Below are 24,447 nucleotides of genomic sequence, written 5' to 3'. Positions count from 1 at the left end.
TTTTTGTATCTAGTATAACAACTCTATTAAATAAACATACTGTGTACTTACAATTAAATCCCTAAGACTGATCATTTGTCTAGTGAGGAATTCTTACTTTATCATGGGAAGGATCATGTCAGGCAGAAATAATGGATTAAAACTAGAGTTGAAGTCTCTTTAGATTTGCTACTTTAGAATCATATCTTTCTAGACTGTCGACTTTCTGAGGGAAATAAGTTAGAAAGTGTGTGTCGATACTGAGGCTTCTAGTAAAACAGAAGTAAATAGGAAAATTTGTGGTTCCTTTCCTTTCTTAAAACCACTGGTTGTCACATACAATTTTTTCTTTAGATTTATAAAAGAAAAAGCTCATTTTTCAGAAAAGTGAAACTTTTTCAACAGTTCGCTGTTAGTAAGGTGTATGTTTCATAAAATTGTCTATATATCTGTAGTTTATAATTATTTCTTTAGGAGTGGCTTATCATTCAGCTTCTTATGCATTCTTGCCTCATACATTCTGACTGCCTAAATGATTGAGGATGACATAAAGGATAAAGTGTATTTGTGTAATAAATACATAGAATGAAAGGTCTAGTTAATCCCTTATGTCATCACCTCTCAAAGTGTGTTCCTTGAACTGCTCTCATCAGAAGAATCACCTGCAGTGTTTTAAAGTGATGCAGATTGCTGAGCTCCATTCCAGATCTTCAGAATTAGAATCTCTGAGGTGGGAGCCAAGAATATTTATTTAACAGGATTAAGCATGATCTCTAAGTAACCCTTAAGTGCATTAATGTATGATAACCACTGCTTTATGTTCTAAGTGGTTGACTTTACTGAAGAGATGGGGCTGAATATGTAACAACTGCCCAGAAGGGTATAAGAGTATAAAAACCCTTCACATGATATTAAGTTTCTTCTATTTCAGGTTAATTCTACAATTCCCAAATTCCATTTCCTGACAAAGACACCAGGACCACATAGGACTTGGGGACTAAGGCTACTCTGCCAGTGAATGGGGCTTCCTGTAGTCCCATGCATTATCTTAAAAGTAAAGGTGTCTGCACTGTATTACAAAGAAACTCTAAACCACAACTCTTAAATTTAAACTCTATTTCCAAAAAGTAATCATCGCTATATACCTATTAGAGTCCTTTCATTGCTTAACTTCATAAACTTCCATCTGAAACCTAGACACTGAGGTACTGTAAGATGTTGTTATAAAAATGTGCCCCAAATTTTTTGTAAAAGTCAAAACTTCATTCCATGTTGAGCTAGAACAGTAAGATTGTTGAGAATGATTTGATCCTGCCTTGGAATTGAAGTCGAGTACAATTTCCTGGCTCAATTCCACACTTGTGACTAAAACGTCATGTTGCATGTGAGGGATGTTTGACAGAGTTCTTCTGGCGTTAATAAAATTTCTTAGTATAATACATTAACTAATGTGAGGTGTTAAATATTCACTCTATTTTCAGTTTGAAAAAGTATATGTGCGTTTCTAAAAGACCTGTAAAATTAAGTATTAAATCAGTTTTTTTTCCAAGAAAGTAAATAGTGAACTCCATTGTCTCCATACTCTTTTCTTTCTTTCTTTTGTGATATAGTATTAATATATAAATACAGATGAAAGAGTCTGTCTTTTCTTTGGTGTTGGCTTGTGTAAACTCACTAGTGAATTCTTTGAAGAATTAAACAGTAATCCAGATGGACAGGGCAGCTTCCATTTCCATTTAAAGTGTGACCCATGCAGTTCTAGCTATGTGTCAGACCCTAGCCCTGAGATCGCCAGCCAAATTATTGATCCTGGGGTGCCTTCTGGTCTGCTGCTAACCACTTGATTTGGTATTGGGACTAGATCTATTATAATGAACAGTTGACTTAGATGTGGAAAACAGCAAGAGAATAAAAAATAAAATAAATAAAAGGGTGTAAAAATATCAATCCCAGGGGAGTCCCTATTATAGCATTCTTGACAACAATGGAAACAAAGGCACTAGTTCTACAAATAATTAGGGAAAGCTAAAAAAAAAGTTGTAACCCAACTATAAATTACTATATGAGATTTTGAATCTCCCTTACAATTTTTGAGTGATGTCAGCATTATTAATTTGGTAATGTTAGTTTTATTTTTATTTGTTTATTTAAATTCATTGGGTTTACTTTAATTTACAGGCTTTTGAAAATAGACCATTCACTCAACAGATTTGCTTGAACAGCTCATGTACATGAAGTAATGTTAGTTTTTAAAAGTAGAAAACAAGGTATTATTATCCCAACTTTGTAAAAATATTATTTATATGCATAAATACAGTGTACATGAGAAAACTTCTAAAAGAAAATACATCGAAATAAGCAGTGTTAAGTTTGAGTAATGGAACGAGAGCTACTGGCTGTTTTTCTTTAGTGTATTTTTTATTTTATTTTTTGATTGTGCTGCGAGGCTTATGGGATCTTAATTACCTGACCGGGGATAAACGCCAAGTCTTAACCGCTGGACTGCCAGGGAATTCCCTTTAAGTCATTTTTAAAATGTTCTATGAGAATATGTATATGCTTTTATAGTGATTCCCCCAGGTTTGTTTTTTTTTTTTTAAGAGAAGGGAGATTTTAAAAGCAAAAAAGGATTTAAAGAGCCTAGAGAGTTATATGTGCATGCTAAGTCACTTCAGTCTTGTCTGACTCTGTGCAACTCTATGGACTGTAGCCCACCAGGTTCCTCTGTCCATGGGATTCTCCAGACAAGAATACTGGAGCGGGTTGCCATGCCCTTCTCCAGGGAATCTTCCCAACCCAGAGGGAGCAAACCCAAGTTTCTTAGGTCTCCTGCATTGGCAGGTGGGTTCTTTACTACTCGTGCCCCCTGGGAAGCCCAGAAAGTTATATAGTTTTAGACAAATACTCTGATGGAATATGCTTTTCTGTATCCTTTAGGTTGCATAATAAATTATTATTTACTATTCTACATTTAACTTTTCAATTGATTTGGAAGAGAGGACTTTCTATAGGTACATTTTACTAAATTTTTACTGGGAAAACAAGATTTACTATTATAAGTTTGTATAGGTGTAATCAACATTTAAATACCAGGTATGGTGATTAATTAAGAACAGCTGAGAGAGGTTTCATCCACTTTGGAAGCAGTCCAGGTTTAAATCCCACTCAGGAAAATATGTCAGTACAAGCTCGTAAAAGTCTGCATGCTGTTTTGAAAACAGAGGAACAAATGTTGTCTTTGAAGCCTGCTGTGCTCCGGAGCTTGAAACTTTTTCCCTGTGCATCGTAGTAATAACAAGGGTGATGGAGACATTGCTCTGGATTCACTTGTTGAGTATAATATGCAATAATATTTTGAAGTACTGTGATTGAGTCCCTGAGAGTCACAACTCTTGAGTTAGCAACATTAAAGAAAAGAAATCTTGAGAGGGAGGTGGGAGGGGGGATCGGGATGGGGAATACGTGTAACTCTATGGCTGATTCGTATCAGTGTATGACAAAACCCACTGAAATGTTGTGAAGTAATTAGCCTCCAACTAATAAAAAAAATAAAAAAATAAAAAATAAAGAAAAAAGAAAAGAAATCTTGATATTCCAGCGGCGTCAGTGCCGTATGCTCAAACTTCAGGCCCTGCCCCAGCACAGGAGAGGGAGTTGGGTGTCAAGGGCAATCAGAACATGATCACTGGGGCCACCAATCTGACTGCAGTAATCTACCCCCAGAACAGGAAGCAGCAGACGCTTCTTCAAGGCATTCAATAGTGGAAAGATATATGGCACCTTTGGGCAGAACCAGGGAGGTGGTATCATATGGTGATATGCTCATGGCCTCTGGAGTAATGCTGACTGGGTACCACTCACAGCTCTGACACTTATTACCAAATATCCATGGACAAGTGCTTTAATATAACTGAACCTCAGTTTCTTCAATTGTGTGTTTTATTAAATGTGAACATAAATATTTTGGCATATAGTGGGATTAGCCTACAGTTAATATTGTAGTAGTAAGTGTGAGAAAGACAGAAAGTACAAACTATTATTCATTCCTTCAGGAAGTTGAATAGCCATCGTGTAACCACACGAAGCAGACTGCACGTCACACAGTCTCATGAGTAGAAAAATGCCTTAAAACAAAGCAGATCTATGTGGCATGTAGAATTCTTTTTTTGTTTTCTATCTTTTTGGCCGCACCATGTAGCATGTGGAATCTTAGTTCCCTGACCAGGGATTGGACTTGCACCCCCTGCAGTGGAAGCGCAGAGATCACCGAGGAAGTCCCACAGGATTCTGACATGGTATATGTCAGTTCATATTCTATAGGAAAATAATTTTTAAATTTAGGGGAAAAAATCACTAAAACTACATAAATGTGCACAAATCTTGTAAAAATGGTGAACAGTTGACTTGTTCAATGTGCCTTTGACAATTATCTTTGAACAGAACATAGTGAACAAAAGTGTAGTGACCGTAATCAAAACACGTGTAATTAATTCTCTTACTTGAAATTATAACTAGAAGAGAAAGGCTTTAGGTCAGGCTAAATCTTTGTAATGATTACTTTACATAATTAATGTTAAATTAATAGTTAAATCTATGAAAAGATACCATTAGTAGAGGGAACTGAACTGCTAAAATATGCCACACTTCTTACATGTGGGAAAGTGTTCATTGCTCTATTGTGTCTGACTTTTTGTGATTCCCTGGACTGTAGTGCCCAAGGCTCCTCTGTCCATGGAATTCTTCAGGCAACAATACTGGAGTGAGTAGCCATTGCCTTTTCCAGGGCATCTTCCTGGCTCAGGTCTCCTGCATTGCAAGTAGATTCTTCTTCTTTTTTTTTTAATATCCTAATTATATTTTTAATTCTTCTGTTGGTCAATTAAAATTATGTTAAATTTTTTGCTGTGCTTTGAAATTCTTTTCTATACCCCTGTCTGTATTTATTTATTTATTTTCCATTTATTTTTATTAGTTGGAGGCTAATTACTTTACAATATTGTAGTGGTTTTTGCCATACATTGACATGAATCAGCCATGGATTTACATGTGTTCCCCATCCTGAACCCCCTCCCACCTCCCTCCCCATCCCATCCCTCTGGGTCATCCCAGTGCACCAGCCCCGAGCTCTTGTCTCATGCATCCAACATGGACTGGCGATCTGTTTCACTTAATAGTATACATGTTTCGATGCTACAGCAAGTAGATTCTTTACTGTCTGAGCACCAGGAAAGCCCAACAGGAAAAGGAAACCAAATAGAAGTGGAGCTTCTCCAACTATAAAGGACTGTACCTTGTTGGGATGCCACAGGATTTTAACATATACCCAAATTCTCATCAAGCTTCGTATTATGTGCTGGGTTCCCATATTAAACATTGCTGATCAGAAATGGCACAATCTAAACATCTTTTGTTTTTTATTTTTATTGAGGTATAGTTGATGTACAATATTATGTAAATTATAAGTATAGTGATTGACGATATTTAAAGGTTACACTCCATTTATGAATAAATTTATAAGGTGTTGGCTATATTCCCTATGCTGTAAGTTATATATCCTTCTAGCTTATTTTATACATAATGGCTAATATCACTAATTCCTCTACTCCTAAGCTCCTCTACTCCTTTAATGCCCCTCCTTTCCTCTCCCCACTGGTAACCACTAGTTTGTTCTCTGTGTCTGTGAGTTTGCTTCTTTTTTGCTACATTCACGAGTTTGTTGTATTTTTGGATTCCACATATAAGTGATATCAGACAGTATTTGTCTTTCTCTGACTTATTTCACTGAGCATAATACCCCCCAAGTCCATCCATATTGCTACAAATGGCAAAATTTCATTTTTTATGGCTGACGATTGGAGAAGGAAATGGCAACCCTCTCCAGTACTCCTGCCTGGAGAATCCCATGGACGGAGGAGCCTGGTGGGCTACAGTCCACGGGGTCGCAAAGAGTCGGACACGACTGAGCGACTTCACTCACTTCACGTATTACTACATAGAGTGTGTATTTATGTATATGTATGTATCTCCCAGCTTTATCCATTCCTATGTTGATGGACATTTAGGTTGCTTCCACATCTTGGCAATTGTAAATAATGCTGTTATGAACATCAGTGTGCAGGGATCTCTTTGCATTCGTAGTTTTGGTTTGTTTCAGGTGTATACCCAGGATGGAATTGCTGAGTCACATAGAAGTCCTGTTCGTAGTTTTTTGAGAAACTTCCTCACGGTTTCCCCCCATGGCTGCACGAATTTGCATTCTCACTGACAGTATACAAAGGTTCTCTTTTCTCCACGTTTTTACCATTTGTTATTTTCTGTCATTTTGATGATGGCCATTCTGACAGGTGTGAGCTGATATTTCACTGTGGTTTTGATTTGCGTTTCCCTGATGGTTAGTGATGTTAAGCATCTTTACATGTGCCTGTTAGCCATTTGCATTTCTTCTCTGGAAAAATGTCTGTTCAGTTCTTTTGCCCTTTTTTTAAAAAATTGAATTGTTTGATTTTTTGATGTTGAGTTGTATAAGCTCTTTATATATTCTGAATATTAACCCCTTATCCATCACATCATTTACAAATATTTTCTCCCACTCAGTAGGTTGTCTTTTTCACTCTCCACACAAATTCTTACATACACACCACACATACACCTGTGCACATATATATTAGTTTAATTTTATATATCTTGTTACAGATAGATATTCATATAAGAATGTGGAGGTAGAATTAAATATATAGTTTCCCTATGAGTGAAGTGAGGTATTTTATATGCATAGTAATTCTAAAAGAAAATAGCCTCTCTCATTGGTGTCTTGGTCAAAATAATTTAAACATGCCAATCATCTCTTTTGTTTAGAAGTTAGTCTTATTGTAACTACTGGGGATAGTGCGATGTATTACTGTGTGTTGTTCTACATTATAACAGTGCTGTGTATCACTGTGTATTGTTAGACATTATAATCCCTTCTTCTTTGGATAATTTTTACAATAATGGAAGCTTATGTTACTGCTTTTTGTAAAGTTTCCCCCTCCAGAAGAGAACAATTTTATAATAATAAAACAATAACAATTTAAACAATTTTATTGAAAATTATGTAACAATTTTAGCAATAATAGCAATTTTATAATAATAAAATTATAGTTTATTATTTCTGAGAAACAGGATACTAATAGTTCTATGTAGTCAGTATCAGTAAAATACCATTTCTTTCTGTGTTTAATTTCTTTACTAATGTCATAGTTGGCAGTTATTTGTTAAACTAATTTAGCTCAGAGAATGTTGAGTCCATGGCCTATCTAACCAATTCCATTGTTAAGTATAACAGTTTTCCCATGATTTCAACTGTAAGATAATAATGATACAGATGGAGGGCGTGCATGCGTGCTAAGTAGCTTTAGTCGTGTCTGGCTCTTTGCAACCCTATAGACAGTAGCCCGCCAGGCTCCTCTGTCCATGGGATTCTCTAGGCAGGAGTACTGGAGTGGGTTGCCATGTCCTCCTCCAGGGACTCTTCCCAACCCAGGGATCGAACTTGTGTCTTCTGAATTTCAGGCAACTTCTTTACTGCTGAGTCTCGGGGCAGTCCCATAGTTGGAGGGCATCCTGACCCCATTACTCTGTATTCACATACCCTTAGGAAGAGTTAGGCAGGATTTGATTTTATTGTGGTTATCTAATAGGATTATAAAGGTGAATTAACATAACGAGTATAAATGTTGCTAATCAGGATTTTATTTTTTAATTTATTTTTTAATTGGCAGAAAACTGCTTTACAGTGTTGTGTTGGCTTGTGCGGTACAGCGAGAATCAGTCATAATTACATATAAATCCTCCCCTTCTTTAGCCTCCCTCCCCGCCCCCATCCCACCCCTCTAGGCTTTCACAGCACGCTAGGCTGTCATATAGTCTGTGTTATATAGCAGTTTCCCGCTAGCTATCCATTTTACACGATAGTGTATACATGTCGATTTTAAACCAAGTTTTAAAATTTAGTACTGAGAAAATGTGCTTGATTCACCAAACTTTTCATTAGTTTAATTCATAGTGACCAGTGCTGCTTCATATGTCTATTTGGCCAGTTTCACTTTGTTGAACTTCTTCCTTTATTTTATCTTATTTCCACAAAGGTTTATTGATCTACTCTCTGTTAAACCCTGTGCTGGGCAGTGGAGACATCCAAGATGAATAAGTCATGGCCTCATCTATCCTGGAGGGTCAGGCTAGTTGGGGAGATAGATATGTGAGCATATGTTTGGGGATCCTGCTATAGCCATTCACAACATTTAGTGCAATGTTGTGCTTATAACTAGTAGTCAGCAAGTGTTTATGAATGACTGAATGATTCTCGGGGTGTTTTGGGACCCCAGAGTGATGGAACTTGGTCAGACTTGAGGGGAGAAGGGTAGGTTGGGAGGGTGTTGTGAAGAAGTTTTCCCAAGCCCCTGGAAATAGACCCACAGGATCCACTTAATACAAATTCTTATAGAAAATTAAAGGCAGGAGGAGAAGGGGACGGTAGAGGATGAGATGGTTGGATGACATCACCGACTCAGTGGACATGAGTTTGAGTAAACTCCAGGAGTTGATGATGGACAGGGAGGCCTGGCGTGCTGCAGTTCATGGGGTCGCAAAGAGTCGGATGCGACCGAGCAACTGAACTGAACTGAACTGTAGAAGTCAAATAATAAAAAATAACTAATAGAGAATTCTCCATTTCTCATTAAAACCTGGCTTAAGCTCAATTTTTTAAAAGCGGTCTTGAGCATCTGAAGCAAAGCTTAATTTCATGAGATGAATTAACCCTACTTTTGGTTTTAGTTATGTTTAAATTAGGAGATCCCTTACTTTTCAAAATTCTCTTTGGAGTTGATGCCAATACTCTTACCCCAACAAATTAAGAATTTGTTTTGAAAGCTGCCTCAGAAGAAGTTCAGATATTCCGTGAAATGCAGTAATAACTGGAGGAGTTTTTATTGACTGATTTCCAACAGAGATTTTGTAGTATAAGCTAAAAAAAATTTTTTTAAGGCAGTGCCAGCTACAAATACTTGATTTGCTAGTCCTTTTCCATTGCCATGTTACAGGTACTATAATTAATTAAACACATTTCTTTCTTACTTTTTTTTCACATTTCTTTTTAAAGCCACTTTTCCATACCTTTTTTACATTTCAGTGTAAGGTTAAGGAGGCTCTTTACCTTTCATAGAGTTAGAACTGAATAGCTAGAACCATTCTAGACAATTACAGTTCATACATAGCACAAGGGTAAATTTAGAAAGCTACAGCAGGTCACATCCACTGTGGACAAAGCGGTACTGCAGTTGTGCCCTGGTCTTTGGGGAAACGTCAGCTGCATGCTGTCAGTATCCTGAGCTCATGAGAAATCTCCTGTACAGATTTCTGTTTTAGTCTCTCTGGTGTATGCATATACATGTATACTGAAGTATACGTGCACCTTGCAATATTTATTTTATCAGCACTTCCTGGCATTCATGCAAGATGTTGATAGGTCAACAGTGTTTGCTTCCACAGGCAACACAAGAAGTGCTTCCCTATTCTTAGCAGTCTTATTGACAGAGAAATGGAAAGGAATGAAGACAAATCTAGTATCACTGCAAAAATACCCAGACCATCTCCCAGAAGCTACACCGTGGCCTCTGTCTGTAGTCCACACACTCTCCTGGACCTTTTAGTCTTGTATTTCCAACACACTACCATGCTGTGATAGCACATCAGATTTCATTAGACCAAAATCTCACTGTTGTGTTCTCTCCAATTTTAGGTATTCGGTTTCCCTAATTTTCTGATCTTGATTAGTATTTTTGCTCATTACGTACCAAAGCTAGATGTTTCCAAGGTTTCCTTAATTTCGTCTTTTCCATAAACCCTTAAATTCAATTTCCCCAAGTTGTATACCGTCTTTCCCCTGCATGTATGACAAATCACTTCCTTTTTCACATTGCTGTCCCTGAAACATTGCTCACCAGGACCATTGCAATAGTATCCAAATTATCTTACAGACTTCATTCTCTTTACCTCTAACTCACCCTCCATATGTTACTCCAGTGATTATTTTGAGGACAGCATTCTGATCTTGGCAGTTCCTGCCCTTTCACCTAAAGGGTAATATTCAGTCTTCTTATTATAGCATGGAAGAACATTCATACTCTGGGCGCTGCCTTACGCTGAGAATTTTAACTTCTTTGTCATTTCCAACTTTGTAATGCACCACACTGCATTACTCATAATTTCCTGCATACTGTGTTCTTCCCTACCACTATAACATTTCACTTGCTAGTCCTATGCCTGCTGTGTTTTCCACCTAACTCATCACCAGGAACGTTGTAAAATACTGTGTTGCTATTCCTATTATATGTTCCAAATGTAAAATATGTTATAAAACAAACAAGCATTTATTGCTTGGACTACTGTTTCTAAATGGATATCCATGGATCCATTTTTGCCCACTTCTATCTAATTCATGGACTATGTTGCAGCTAAAAAATATTTTTTAAATGCAGATCTTAAAATCTTTCGAGGGGATGTATGTGTGCTCAATCGCCCAGTCACTGTCACCCCATGGACTGTAGCCTGTCAGGCTCCTATCTCCATGGAGTTTTCCAGACAGAATACTGGAGTGGGTTGCCATTTCCTACTCTAGGGATTGTTTCTGACCCAGGGATAGAACCCAAGTCTCTTGTGTCTCCTGCTTTGGCAGGCAGATTCTTTACCACTGAGCTACCTGGGAAGCCTTTGAGGGGATAAGTTCAGTTCAGTTCAGTTCAGTTGCTCAGTCATGTCCGACTCTTTGTGACCCCGTGAACCACAGCACGCCAGGCCTCCCTGTCCATCACCAACTCCCGGAGTCCACCCAAACCCATGTCCATCGTGTTGGTGATGCCATCCAGCCATCTCATCCTCTGTCATCCCCTTCTCCTCCTGCCCCCAATCCCTCTCAGCATCAGGGTCTTTTCCAATGAGTCACCTCTTCACATGAGGTGGCCAAAGTGATGCGATAAATGAGGGGATAAATCAAGTTTATTTTTCTACTTTTAATTCTTTGCATTTAACATACTGCTGCTGCTGCTGCTAAGTCACTTCAGTCGTGTCCAACTCTGTGCGACCCCATAGACAGCAGCTCCGGCGTCCCTGGGATTCTCCAGGCAAGAGCACTGGAGTGGGTTGCCATTGCCTTCTCCAATTTAACACGCTGCTTGGCTTCAAAGTTGTCTTATTCTCAACTAAATAACTTCTTATAAAGAACTGGTTAAATTCTTTTAATTACTTAAGTTTTTTTTTATTGATTTTAGTTGATTGACAATTTTGTTAGTCTCTGGTGTACAAAAAAGTGACTCACATATATATACATATTCTTTTTCATATTCTTTCCCTTATGATTTTTAAAAGGATACTGATTGTAATTCCCTGTGCTATGCATTTGGACCTTGTTGTTTATCCATCCCATATGTATATTTTATTATAAAAATAATTTGTTTTTTTACTAATTTGTTTTCACTTTTTCCAAACTGAAGGTTTGATTTTTCCGATTTGTACACATTTATTTTTTCAGTAATTTAATCAAGTTAATAAAATTACTCAAACTGGGAAATGATTTCCTTCTTATGCAATACACATGTTGTATATCCTTTAGGTATTTTTTAAATTTAACTTTAAAGTTTTGTTGACATTCAACTGTGCACCACTGGACCAGCATAAATAGAGTCAAGAAATGAATGTAAAAAATGATTTTGTATGTTATATTTAGCATAATGCAGACTTTTTGAGAATTGGAATTTTGCTTTCCATGTAGATCATCACAAATTGCAGAAGAGTCTGAAAACTGTACATACTCCTTTGGGACCCACATACTTTGGAGAATGGGTTGAATAAACAACTTCTCAAAAATTATATGCACATTAGAAGGGTTGGCTTTTGCCATTTTATAGATAACAATAAACTTAAGAGCAGTTTAACCAAAGGGACTAGTGACTCAAATTATTTCCAATAAGCAACATAATTATCATGCTGAAATTCCTGACACCCAGTAATTAGAAAGATTTAAAAAAAAAATAGAAATGCCAAGAGTGGCACAAACAGAGTTCTTAGGTCTGTTATTCCAAGAAATTAAAATATCGTCTTGGGACAAAAATGATACTAGAAAGTAATGAATTCAAATTCTTATGTTATTCTGGAGTGAATATTAATATTATATAACATACGTACTCAAAAAGGTAAAATTAAAAAATTGAGTTGCTCAGTTTTGATGCATTTTCTCTATACTGGTCTTTTATGGGAAATGACTTCCCATAAATGGGAAATGAGTTCCGGGTTACATTTTAAACAAGTAGAGTCAGGTTGTCACTGTATGTGGTTGCTGAGCTGTAAATAAGTGATACCCTTCTAAAAAATCCATCTGATTGACAATTACAGATGTACACTGGACTATTGTAAGCAGAAAACCCTTCTATATTTCCATGTGAGTTTTAGGAGGCCCATACTAAAATTAACAATGTAAGAACTGAAAAATATATGCAAGTTCTTTTAAAATAGTGGTCATATGTTAAGGTAAGCCATTGTAAAGCTTTCCTTGGAAGAGTGTATTTTCTTGTTCAGTCTTGAATAATTCAGTACTAGAGAAGCAATCAACGTTTTCGTGTACGCAGTATGTGGGGGTGCGGTCAGTGCCTCATTTGTGCTGTGTCACGAAGCTGCTTTTGACTGAGTGATGTCTGCTTCAGAACAGATGGTCTAAGGATGAATAATCAGACCAATGGGGATAGAAATTCAGTGCCTACCTCAAGGGGGCAATAGTAAATTAACACTGTAGGATGCCCAGCATAATAAAGAATTGATGAAAGACATTTTCACTTGGTTGGGTTTATTTTTTTCATATCACGACAGTTCTAAAGGCCTTCAAAGGAGACTAAAATGTAATTCAGGTTCATTTATCCTGATCCTTGAGTGGGATAAACGCTAATATATCTTTCCTCCCAAAGGCTCTGTAATATTTTAACACACAGATTAGTCAGGGAATGAGAAGAGTTTTGTATAGAGAATATTTCTTAAGGAAAGAATTAAATAAGCAGTTGTTACCAAATTATATCAAAAGCTCTGTCTTTTTTCTTCTGACTGGAGTGTTATTATGGTAGGTTATTATTAATTTATGAAACCTACTCTTATTATGGCCAGTGCTGGGCAAAGGGAAATTCCTTTGGGGATTTGTGTGTACTGACAGAAAGCTTGATAATCTGTTCCAAGCTTTGGCCCATGTTCTTTTAAGTTTAAGATGCTGGCAGAACATTTTTACGGAGATGTCCAGTTCATTGGAAATTAGGAAAGATATTAGGCTTGGGATACAGATTGTTTTAAAAATAAGTTTTCAGTGTTTTACCCTCAATTAATACTAGTTGGAGATCCCAAAGCAATAGTAGAGAACTGCTTTGAATTCAGTCCTATACAGACGTGGTGTGTGCTGTTAAATTTCTATTGTGGAACTCTAGGTTTTCGTTAGTTTTTTAATTGGAGGATAATTGCTTTACAGTGTTGTAGTGGTCTCAGCCATCCATCAACACAAATCAGTCATATTTATATCTATCCCCTCCCTCATAAGGGGCTTCCCTGGTGGCTCAGATGGTAAAGCGTCTGCCTGCAATGCAGGAGACCCGGGTTCGATCCCTGGGTCGGGAAGAGCTCCTGGAGAAGGAAATGGCATCCCACTCCAGTACTCTTGCCTGGAAAATTACATGGATGGAGGAGGCTAGTAGGCTACAGTCCATGGGGTAGCAAAGAGTCTGACACGACTGAGCCACTTCTGACTTCGGTTTTCTCTCTCCTAAGCCTCAGCCCGCCCCGGCCCCACCCCTCCCACCCCCCACTCAACGACCCCCCGCCCCCCATTCCACCCCTCTAGGTTGTCAGAGTGCCAGGCTGGGCCCCCTGGGTTGGGCAGCAGTTTCCCACTAGTTATTTACTTTATACATGATAGTGTATTTATGTCCATGCCACTTTCTCAATTGGTCCTACCTTCTCCTTCCTCCAGTGTTCCCACCAGACGGTTTTCTATGTTTGTCTCTATTTCTTCTCGGTAAATAGGTTCACCAGCACTATTTTTCCAGAAATCAGGAAGAGAAAAACAAATATCAAATATTAATGCATATATATGAAATCTGAGTATTCATTATTTTTGTTGTTGGCATGTGAAATGCAGATTTCCGTGTTACGTCGACTATTGAGAAAATTAGCGAATATTACGGAGAAACTAATATTCAGTAATATAAGATTTGTAGAATATTTTTGCTGGCCTTTGCATTGTTAGCATTCTGAACATAAATAAAGCAGAACTTTTCAAATACATCAGTTCAGACAGTAGTGTTAGGGGTGGTAAATGGCATGAAATGTGACAGGATCCCGCTACACCAAGAGGAACCTGTAATGGCTGAAAGGGGGATGTCACAATCTCCTGATCATATGCCATTTTTTTCCAAGTGGGATATGCTCTTTAGGAAGGAATATTAACTATAGATAAACAGTTTAAAGCAATTATTAAGGTGCTTAGCTGACTGACTATAGTACTACCTTTAATCTGTTTGTGTAATTGAAGCCTTCCCTGGTGGTTCAGATAGTAAAGAATCTGCCTGCAGTGCAGGAGACCTGGGTTTCCTCCCTGGGTTGGGAAGATCCCCTGGAGAAGGGAATGGCTACCTGCTCCAGTATTCTGGCCTGGAGAATCCCCATGGACAGAGGAGCCTGAAGGGCTACAGTCCATGGGGTCTGCAAAGAGTCAGACATGACTGAGTGACTATCACTTTCACTTTCACAGAGGATCTTATCCCTTGAAACAATCTGAAGCATTCAGTTGCATTGTCCTAAAATTTAAATTTTTAAGACGAACCTCAAACTATTTAATCTAATGTCTGACTTATAGCTATGGCAAAATGTTTCCCTTTTTCTGATTTCCTTAGATTTGTAAGTATTGTGGTGGAGCCATTACTATCTTCCCATTTAAATTCAGAAAAAAAATTGACATGTTGTATTTTGTGACAGAATTTCTGAGTTCTGTAGGCGTTTTGTAGTCATAGGCAGAACATATAGCTAGAATATAAATAATCAAAACCTGTTGATTTTCCTGACTTAGGAAAAGTTGTTTTAATGTTCAGTAGAAAACTGAAACTTATAAACACTTAAGAAAGTTTCTACCTTTTCTTTGTAAAAGTTCCCATTTTAGTGAAGGTTTCAGTATGTCTTATTTGTAATTTTTATTAAATCAAACTCATGTCAGCAAAACAGAGTTACTTTTCAAGTCAGACTTCTACTGTCTGATGATATACTAACTGAGGAATTCATATTTCTTCTGTTTAATAATTAAAAATAAAGAAATAATTAAAAATGGATATATCTGTATATAAATCACAGGGAATCTGAAGTATAAAATAGTTATCAATCAAATGTACATTACAATGATTTTTTGATTTAAGCTTTTTGTGTTCTTGCCATATTTTTAATTTACTGAGGAAAGATATTGTTACATTATTAATATTTTGACTCAGTGTTCAAAAAAGTGATGCAGAAAATTTTTAAGGTATAAAATTATCTCTAACAACTTACTTCTATTTATCCTAGAAGACTTGGCAATCAAGATCTCTGAGCCATATCTGGTTTTCCTGGATTCATGTTAAATATTTTTGAAGACCAGAGGAGTGCTATTAGAATAGTATAATAAAAAAATGCTCTAGAATTTGACTTAGCAACCATATTTTGAGTTCAAGTCCATAGGCTTGCGTACTTAATAGTCTACATTGTTTCTTTCTTGACTGTGTGACACCTTGAAAGTAAAAGAGCAAGTCATTCAGTTGTGTCTGACTCAGCCACCCGATGGATGGTAGCCCGCCAGGCTCCTTTGTCCGTGTAGTTTTTCCAGGCAAGAATTCTGAACTCTGCCATTTCCTACTCCAGAGGATTTTCCCGACTCAGGGATCCATCTCTTGGTCTCCTTCATTTGCTGCTGGATTCCTTTCCTCTAGTGCCACCTGGGAAGCCCTGCATAATATGAATAATCTGCATTAGAAAAACTGCCTCCACAGTAAGAAAAAGATTTTGCTTTTGAATACTGATTTTTTCATCTATTTACTCTTCAGTGATTTTTGTCAACATTGTGTAAGTTAGGAACAACTAATTTTTCCTTGCATTCCTTGCATTCCTTGCATTCCTATATACTAACAATGAAAAAACAGAAAGAGAAATTAAGGAAACAATACCATTCACCATTGCAACAAAAAGAATAAAATACTTAGGAGTATATCTACCTAAAGAAACAAAGGACCTATACATAGAAAACTATAAAACACTGATGAAAGAAATCAAAGAGGACACAAACAGATGGAGAAACATACCGTGTTCATGGATTGGAAGAATCAATATTGTCAAAATGGCTATTCTACCCAAAGCAGTCTATAGATTCAATGCAATCCCTATCAAGCTACCAACGGTATTTTTCACAGAACTAGACCAAAGAATTTCACAATTTGTATGGAAATACAAAAAACCTCGAATAGCCAAAATAATCTTGAGAAAGAAGAATGGAACTGGAGGAATCAACCTGCCTGACTTCAGACTCTACTACAAAGCCACAGTCATCAAGACAGTATGGTACTGGCACAAAGACAGAAATATAGATCAATGGAACAGAATAGAAAGCCCAGAGATAATTTTTCAGTGTCACCATCTTTTTAAAGTAAATGTTTCTTTTAATTATAGCATACATATGGAAATACATAGCTTTTATATAATGTTTCTCTTGATATTTCTCACAAAGTTTACATACCCATTTAACAACACCCAGAATAAGCAAGTAGAACTATCATATTACCAGCAACAAAAATCTCCTTTCTGCCACCTCCCAGAAATTGCTATTCTGTTTTCTAAGAGTATAGTTAGTTTTGTCAGTTTTTGGACTTTAATAAATGGAGTCATGAAGGTGTCCTTTCTTGGGTCTGACTTATTTTGCTTAGCATTATTTTTGTGACCCCTGTCAATGTTCCATGTGCATGTGGTTCATTCATTTCTATTTCCCCTGTATATAATATTCTAGTTTAACTCTCTTTTGAAGAATTATATAAGGATTGATAAGGGATTCAGAAATCTTAAATAGTTTTGCAGAATAGGTGTGGAATTGGTATCCTATAGGCAGTTCTCATGGATAATAATCTCAGGGAGAACATTGATAATGAAAAAATGTATTTAGTGTGCTGCTGCTGCTGCTAAGTCACTTCAGTCATGTCCGACTCTGTGCGACCCCATAGACGGCAGCCACCAGGCTCCCCCGTCCCTGGGATTCTCCAGGCAAGAACACTGGAGTGGGTTGCCATTCTCCTTCAACACATGAAAGTGAAAAGTGAAAGTGAAGTCGCTCAGTCGTGTCCAACTCTTAGCGACCCCATGGACTGCAGCCCACCTGGTTCCCCTGTCCCTGGGATTTTCCAGGCAAGAGCACTGGAGTGGGGTGCCATTGCCTTCTCTGATTTAGTGTGCTAGTGCAAATCAAATGTCAAAATGTCATATGAAGTTAAGAAAAAAATCTTTGTCTTTATTTAAAAGTAATTTCAAACGATCTTGCATACCAAATAGGTATTTGCTTGAAATATTCAGGTACAATTTATTTGTTTAATTGAAGTTAGATATTGTTTTGATACCAATTCTCAATTTTATGTGTTAATCATTGATTATCTTAAGTAACATTTTAAAAGTAAAAATGGAAACACCTATATCTGAACTAAAATTCTTAAAACATATGTCACAAGGAAGTAAAAACAACCTTTCGAGAGGTTATGTTAATTCTTTCTGAAGATCAGAGCTCCTTCAGCATTTCCCATTTAGTTGCAGTGTAAAGACCTGTTAAATGACACTAAAAATGTAGCTTAATCAGCATGTTTGAGCTGCAGTGTACAAACTTATGTTTTGTCACAGTTTTTGTTATTAGTGGCCAGCTGAATTGAAACTAAGTGGGCTTTTGCAGTGTAAAGTGTTTATACAGTTAGGACACTTTTAACAGTTAGCAGGATACTTTCCAATACTCTGGGCTTCTGGCAGCACCTTCTTCTTTAAAGATGATATGTATGCATCTATGCTTTGATTTGCCATTGTTGTTTTGCCTTTATAATTTACAAGAAAAACTGCAATTAAAAAAAGCTCAGCCAGTGTCTACTGTGCCCGTCATGGGGCTAAGCAGTTCAAACCATATTTCATTCTTACAGCAATTCTATCAAGTACATTTATTTTTTTGATAAGGAAATTGAGACCCACAAAGACTCAAGATCATCCAACTTGTGATTTGCTGGACATAGTTTTAACTTATCCAACATTCCTAAGAAAAGACCTAAGGAATTGTAGAAATGTCCCTTATTTTATTATGTTCATATTAAGATTTTTCCCCTCAAGTGATTTTAATACATTTTGTTTATTTTGTATTACTGTAGAAATGTAGATCTCCGAGTTGGCAGGTAAATGACCCCGTTTTTTTTTTTTTAAAGGAATAGCTGTATCCTAAGAAAATAAGCAAATTCCCTAAGTTTCAGAAGGAACATGTGGTTTCTTATGGTTAATCGGTTGGCAAATATTTGTGGAGGCTGTAGGATAAGCCAGACTGAGGGTAGGTACCCAGTGTCACTTGCTAGGTTAGTTGAGGCTGGTGGCTGATTCACGCTAGAGGATGTGAGCTTCTCAAATATTAATACTATATTCCCCTCTTTGAAGTATGAAAACAGTTTGTAACCTCTAGTGTTTCTATTTTTATTAGACTATTCATTAATTTATTTTTTTAATTAAAAACACTTTTGGGGGCCTCACCATGTGGCTTGTAGGATTTTAGCACTCTGAGCAGGGATTAAGCATGGGCCCTTGGCCTGTGAGAGCTTGGAGTCCTAACCACTGGACTGCCACAGAATTCCCTATAGTGGTAATTTAAATGTAAAAATCAAACTACATAAAACTCCTTAAACTCTTAGACCATTACTAAAATGCAAGTTTTACAAATTAAGCATGAACAGAACTACAAAACTAGTATTATTAAAAAAAAAATAGCACCAATGTAATAGAATGGACAGGACTGTGTAAAACTAAATCACAGATGTTGGTTTAATAGTAAAAAGATTTAACCTTGTATTTCTATAATGTATTTCTGAATTTGCCCTAAATAAAAATAATACAGAGCATACATTTTTAGAAGCATGTCATACAACCATTATTATTATTATTATTATTATTTTGCAACCATTATTAATACATTTAAAGTTTTGTTTCCTACTTCGGAATAAAAACATAAAGCTATCGGAGAACTTTGCCAATGCCAATATTGAAAGTGAAAGTGAAGTCACTCAGTCATGTCCAACTCTTTTGAATTTCCAGGGAAAGGTACTGGAGTGGGTTGCCATTTCCTTCTCCAGGGTATCTTCCCAATCCAGGGATCGGACCTGGGTCTCCCACATAGCAGGCGGAGGCTTTACCATCTGAGCCACCTGGGAAGCCAATATTAATGGCATGCTCTTTGATAATCATTTAAAACTCTCTTCATTTACTTGGTGATGGAATTAGTACTGTGGTAAAGATAGGTACCTAAGCCAATAACACTGCAATTAGGAACTGAAAAACATTTTACTCTGGATTTTCTGTTATACTTACTGCCAATAGTTATGACAAGTTGGATCAGACCGAGATAGCATCTGAGCCTGTTATTTGCAACTTTATTGTTTTGTTAGTTTTTTTTTTTTTTTTGGCCACTCTGTGCGACATGTGGGATCTTAGTTTCCTGAGCAAGGATCAAGCCTGCTCCCTCCACAGAGGAAGCTTGCAGTCTTAGCCACTGAACTGTCAAGGAAGTCCCTACTAATATGCAGGGTCTGTAGCTCAGTTAGTGAAGAATCTGCCTGTAATGCAGGAGACCCAGGTTCAATCCCTGAGTCAGGAAGATCCCCTGGAGAAGGATATGGCAACCCACTCCAGTATTCTTGCCTGGAAAATCCTATGGGCAGAGGAGCCTAGTGGGCTACTGTCCATGGGGTCACAAGAGTCAGAGTCTGCTCCAAGGCAAAATATTTTGCATATTATGCCTCTGTCTGTATTCCATCTCTGCTTTACCTGTTATGCACTGAATTATAAACCCAAAGTCACATACCAAAGATAAATGGCTGTACTCCGTAGAAGGGTAGCCATCTAGATGACCAGGAACATGCTTATATTCTCCTTGTGAGGCTGTTATTGAACTGTAAACATAGACGTTTTGCAAAATCTTGGCGCAAACTCAAGGACCCCTGTGAGTGAGCCCCTGGATCTTTCGGGGAAGCACTCCTTCAGGCCGTAATGTGGCTCTGTGAATGCACATTCCTCCTTGCCTTTCATGTCCGCTCTGCTGGATGCTGAGAAAGTATTGTTTTTCTAACATTCAGATCAAAAAATGTACAGAACTGTGTCAAGAAGAATTGAAGAGGAAATTTTTCTTTCTCGGCTTGAGATGCCACACTCGGGTTGTAAAAGGGACAAGTTTTAATGACATCCATCTGTTGCAGATTAAAATAAGTGGAGCTCAGCATTTGAATGCCTTGTTCAGAGTCAGACTTTATATAGGCATAAGCACAGTTGGTTTTAGGATTGAGAGTTCTAGGGACAGACAACAACAAAGCATAAAAAGTTAGTCTGTATGTCAGACTTTGCTCTCAAAGGAATTGCTGTTGCCTTCTTTTTTCTTTATGTGTGAAATCTCCTGGTCAGGCCAAGAGACTATGGTCTGTTTTGAAAGCATGCCTCTCCCACTACTAATACCTAATTTTAATTTTAAAATTCTTACTTTTGTCATACTCAGAGGGAAACATAGCGTAGTAAAAATTGCTGCATCTCTCACCAGGAGTCCCGGAATCCTCTTTCATCTCTGTGTTGATTGAAGGTAACCAGACCGAAAGCTGTTTATCCTAAGCTCTTATGTCAAGAGCTTTAATCACAGATTGACCTCTTTGTAGTACAGGGCTTGCAAGTGTTTATCTGGAAGTGGGAGAAAAATATGTACTTCCGTACCAATCTATACCTTTAACCTTCAATAATGTCAGTATCTACATAGACATTTTGAAGTTTCATTTTAAGTTTGTTCTTGAAACTCATGCTCTGAAAGCATTTTATAGTAACACACTTACTTGCATTTGCAAAATCCATTTCTAATGCATTTTCTTACTTTGGGAAAACTAAATCCCTTAATAGGGTTCTAGAAGAATACAGCTTATAGCAAAATTTACTATGACTCCACTGCTGAAGAGATACTTGCCAGGATAGCTCACGTGTTTCCTTTCTATTGACTCTAGCCTGTCTAAAACACTGGGGACTTTTCTTTTTTGCTAGAATTCCAGGGATTGGCCTTAAGTCTTTTACTTGCCTTTACTTTTTAGGAGTTTGATTCAGAAAAGAGAAAATTAGTTATTAAAACTTGTTATTATGTAACAGGAAAAGCAATCCTCAATGTCATGCCCAACCCCTACGGAACGTTCTGAGAGTGTCTAATAGGTACCCCTCCATGACACCTGAAGTCCCTTCAGACCAACAACAGCACCTCCCCCGCCAAGCTTTCACAGGGTGTCTCTGGGTATTTCTTCATTTGTGCAGGGTCAGCTATACCCTCTGGCTCTACCTCTGATCATGGCATTCTTTTTTTTACAGGAATGATAGCGAACCCTGATCTTAGTCTGTGAGTTTGATCATGTTAGGCATGTAGAGAGAGACAGTCAACTGGCTTTTTAATGCAGTATGTACTTTACTGTCTCTTTCCTTATTCCGAAGTGAATGTGTTTCTAAGTAGTTTGTCTCAAGCCAACTCTTCATTTCTCTAGTGCATAGATGACTGATAAATTTGAGGCTAGAGCTATCTGCCAAGAATTCTCTCTCTAGCTAAGGCACTCTATCTAGCAAGTGCCAAGATTTACAGAACAAATAGGTAGACCAAGGGCATACTGAGGTTATCACAAACCAACTAAACCTATAGCTGAGGTTAGGTATCTACAGTAACATCTGCTTTGATACCTTGCCCAGATGAGAGAGAACAGCAGATAAGACTAGCTTTGAGACTGAGAAATAAGAGTTAAATATAGGATCTTCCACTGAAAAATTCTGTGACCTTGAAAATTTTCTAAACCTCTTTCCTCACCTATTAAATGAGCATAATAATAGTTGCTTTCGCCTAATATTATTGTAATCACAATATAATGCATGTGACTTCTTAGCTCTGTGCCTGATCCACAGTAAACATTCATGTGCTCAGTCGTGTCTGACTCTTTGTGGCCCCATGGCCTGTAGCCCGCCAGAGTCCTCTGTCCATGGAATTTTCCAGGCAAGAATACTGGAGGGGGTTGCCACTTCTCACTCCAGGGGATCTTCAGACCCAAGGATTGAACCCGTGTCTTGCCTGCATTAGCAGGTTGATTCTTTACCACCAGTGCCACCTGGGAAGTGCTTGACACTCATAAATGTTACTTATAATTATGAAGCCTTGTGTACCGCCGGATGGAAGTACTTTCTAGGCATCATCTTTAATATAGTATGTAATATATGTGCGTACTAAGTCACTTCAGTCCTGTCGGACTCTTTGTGACCTTGTGGACTATAGCCCGCCAGGCTCCTCTGTCCATGGGATTTTCCAGGCAAGAATACTGGAGTGGGTTGCCATGCCCTCCTCCAGGGAATCTTCCCGACCCAGGAGTCAAAACCACATCTCTAGGCAAATTCTTTGCCACTAGTACTACCTGGGAAGACCATGTAATATATAGCATGTGGATTTATTTTTAGAAACCTGGATATAGGAAATAATGTTGTCATACTTTCTGTGACTTAATGCTATTTAATTGTTGTTTTGTAATAACTGATGTTTCCTGTGGGATATTGACAGAGCATAATGCAAAGTATTATCATGTTTCACTTTTAAGTGCTGGGGCAAGAAACTTGAAGGAGGGAAATCTTCCTGGAATTTAGAATTTGCTGCAAATCACAAATACTTCCATAGAATAGGCATTTCAAAATGAGTCACCATTCGGCCCCTGCAGCATTGCAGATATGCCGGGGGCACCCTGCCATGAGCGTAGCTTTCAGGAAGGATGAAGCGTGAGGATCACAGCGGTGTGGGGAGGAGGAAGGCAGCATTATGTTAGTCACACTGGGATATGTTTCTGAAGGCTCTGAACGTGCAGTCCAGATGTGCAGATTTCAGTCATACCTTTCGACGCCTCATAAATTATCTATCAGATTTGTAAATATATATGGCATTGTCGTATTTGGCTTAAATGTGAGGCAATTTTGTCCTAGGGTGTTCAGTCTTCCCTTGTGTAAATCATTCTAACAGTCTGCAAGTAATTCCATATTTGAGACTCCCAGAGGAAACACTTCCATTTCTATGTGTGTACTTCATCACCAGTCATAATAAATAGGTCCGAGAGTATGCCAAGGGCCCTTGCCGAGTCCTTTCAAGAGGGAAGGAGGTGGGTTAAGAGCCATCCCACCTGCATCTCCCTTTCTAGTAGGTCCCTTTTCATAGGGATCTACTATTGTAGGTAGGTTGCTGTTTTCTCTTTTTATCTGTGTGCGTGGTAAGTTGCTTCAGTTGCGTCTGACTCTTTGCGACCCTATGGACCATAACCTGCCAGTCTCCTCTGTCCATGGGTATTCTCCAGACAAGAATACTGGGCTGGGTTGCCATGCACTCCTCCAGGGGATCTTCCTGATCCAGGGATTGAACCCACATCTCTTACATCTCCTGCATTGGCAGGCAGGTTCTTTACCATTAATGCCACTTGGGAAGCCCATTTCCTCTTTAGTCAGATGTTATACCACAAGAAGATCTATAAAGTGATGCCAGTATCTTGGAACCTAATGAAGTTATCATCATCCTTGTGTTAAGGTTTGAAAATAAGATTTTGTCAGCAAGTCAGAGAGGCAAGGTGTCTGTGGCTACATCTCTGAAATGTCCTTTGGACATTTTCTTTGGTGGGGGTGGGGGGATTCAGCTGATTTTCCCAGGATCAGGTTTTGCGAGGAATGGACTCTAAGATGAGGACTTAGAAAGCAGTTTCCACTCAGAGTGATCATCTTTACCAAGAGATTTGAATCTGGTATTATGTCAGCTGGTTTAAATTTAATCTTGTTTTTCCAAAATCACTAGGATCACAAAATCTGTATTGGCCCAGCCCACATCTGCCGGCTAGCACTATCTGCTTTCCTCAAAGCATCCTTGCAACTTTCTGTTTTTCCCCTATCATAAGGACAGATGACTGCCAAGTGACCCATAGTCAGTATTCTCCCTCAGATGCGTCTGAAAACCAGTCAAGGAAGAAAGAAGAAACCTTTCATTTCTTTTCAGTTTTTTATTCCTTTTTGGCTCCATACTAGGCTCAGAGTAAAGTCACTAGCTTCCTGAAGCTAAAATGAATGGGTAACAGTGGATGTGGGGGT

The 24,447-nt window shown here is 37.9% G+C and overlaps 1 protein-coding gene across 50 annotated transcripts in view; it reads left to right on the top strand.

Annotated features, from left to right (window-relative positions):
* Positions 1–24,447, top strand: part of ANK2 (ankyrin 2) — a 684,658-nt gene that overhangs the window by 451,147 nt on the left and 209,064 nt on the right. The gene's annotated exons all lie outside the window — the stretch shown is intronic.

The sequence above is a fragment of the Cervus elaphus genome, chromosome 17 (assembly GCF_910594005.1).
Source record: "Cervus elaphus chromosome 17, mCerEla1.1, whole genome shotgun sequence".
In the NCBI taxonomy this organism is placed as follows: domain Eukaryota; kingdom Metazoa; phylum Chordata; class Mammalia; order Artiodactyla; family Cervidae; genus Cervus; species Cervus elaphus.
This window is presented reverse-complemented; position numbering and strand designations above follow the sequence as displayed.